Source organism: Muntiacus reevesi, chromosome 9 (genome assembly GCF_963930625.1).
Source record: "Muntiacus reevesi chromosome 9, mMunRee1.1, whole genome shotgun sequence".
NCBI lineage: Eukaryota > Metazoa > Chordata > Mammalia > Artiodactyla > Cervidae > Muntiacus > Muntiacus reevesi.
In genome coordinates, this window is record NC_089257.1 from 54080144 (window position 1) to 54082397 (window position 2254).

The following is a 2254-nucleotide window of genomic DNA, read 5'->3' on the forward strand; positions in this document are numbered from 1 at the left end:
TCCTTCTACTGGTTACAGGGACTGGGAGGGCCGGGTGGATGAGTGATGAAAGGTTCAGGGTTGATAGTACCCGCTGAAGACAAAGAAACCACACTAAGATAAAGGTTGGGAAAGGGACATGGTTCTGGAGTGTACCAAGGACTTCCAAATTTCACAAGGACGATGCCAAGCAGAAAGGTGTTTCCAAATTATTTTAAATAAAATTTTGAAGAGGATTTTAAGAAAATAGAGTTTAGGCAGTAATTTAACATTAAAAAAAAATCTTTTGGCCACACTGAATGCATGTGGGATCAAACCCATGCTCCTGCATTGGCAGCACAGTCTTAACCACTGGACCACCAGGGAACTCCAAATTCAGCAATTTTTGATCTGTAGATTAAGTCACATAGTCATCATGCGTAAAGTTAGAAGTCAAAACTCAACTCACAGGTTTCAGACTCACAGACTTAGAGAATGAAATTATGATTACGAAAGTAGGGGGGAGAGAAGGGGGAAGGATAGTTAGGGAGTTTGGGACCAGTGTGTACACACTACTCTCTTTAAAGTGGATAACCAACAAGACCACTGTATAGTACAGGGAACTCTGCTCAATATTATGCACAACCGAAAAAGATAAAAGAATTTGAAAGAGAACAGATACATGTGTATGTATAACTGAACCACTTTGCTGGACTCCTGAAACTAACCAACATTGTTAGTTAACTCTACTCAAATGTAAAGTAAAAAGTTTTTAAAAAATCAGTTGGTTTTATTTACATGTGCCTCAGAGCGTGCTAGTAATGGTAGACTTCCACTGGTTTCAGATAATTAAAACAGTATATTTCTAAGATTTCAAGATAATAATCCTGGAATTATACCAAAGAAGTAAAATTGTGAGACTCTGTATCAATAATCATTTAACATAGCAAGGAACTGGAAGAGAAGTATTTCAGTCCTTCTTAGGTGAGGTGGTTAAGGCAGCTGGACACGAAAGAGAAACTGGGAATTCTCTAATTCTGACTTTCTTCCACTGATGAAGCAAAACAGACAGTTTCTAGTTCTCCCTCAATTATGATTTTTATACACACACACACACACACACGCAAAACTTCTAACAAAATCAACATTAATATAAACTGTTGCTTTCATTTATCCATCTGTCCACCATCCATTCATTCAGTAAATATTTATTATGTACCTAGTATGAGGAAAGCACTTTTTCTGGGCACTGTATTACCAAATGCATCAACTGAAGAACAATTGCAAGTCATGAAATATGAGTTCATGTAATGAAATGAAGCTATGATGAGAAACTTGGAATTTATTTACAAAATAAATTAGTTTAAATTTAAGAAGCAAACAGCAGTCAGTTTTCAAAACTGAGGGTTGTTTGTTTGTTTAGTAAAGAACACTGCTAAACTACCATGGAAGTCTTAGTTACGAGTTTCTATCACTAATGAGCAAATGAAAAATGCTTCCCATGGCAAGGAGCATCAGCAATGGATTATTTGATTCTCATTGTGGTTTACTTCATTACACGATGAGTCACATTTTTTCCTTTGTTAGTTTCAGAAGTTGAGAAAAATCTGGTGGCAATACTTCATATAGGTTACAAAAAAGAAATTGTTGTTCTCCAAACTGTGTATCTGACTCTCAAGTCTCCCTGTAGACTCCTAGCCAGCTTTTATTCTTTGCCAACTAGACATTTCCCCACTAGTGCTCCACAAGCACACAAACGCTGTGTGTACGAAGCTTGAACTCTATGTAATCTCCCACAAGCTTAGTCTTCTTGTATTCTCTCATAATTAATAGTACCACCATCTACTGATAGCTTGTTCCTCAAACGAGAAATTGGATGCTCATTTAGAACTATCTTTGCTGGCATTCCCACAGTTATTTTAACAGGTCTTCAAATTCTGTTAATTTTATCTTCAGAACAGATTCTTTGCTTCATCATCCTTGCCACTGCTTTAGTGCCATTCACCCTTATCTTGCCTGAGCCTCCAAAATGATCTTCCTGCTTCTGGTTTTTCAATACTCTATCCTCTCTACTGACATTAAAGTTATCTTTTTCTAACTTATATACATTCATGTCAGTCTCTATCTCTCTGAAAGTCTTTAAATGGATCCTGACTCACTACAGGATTGAGTCCAATTATGTAGCACGCCCTTTAAGAATCTCTATAATCTGGTCCTAAATGTTCTTTTCAGGTCCATCTCTCCACAAATATTATGTCTTTCTACCACATGGGACTGCTTGTCTACATATACCGTG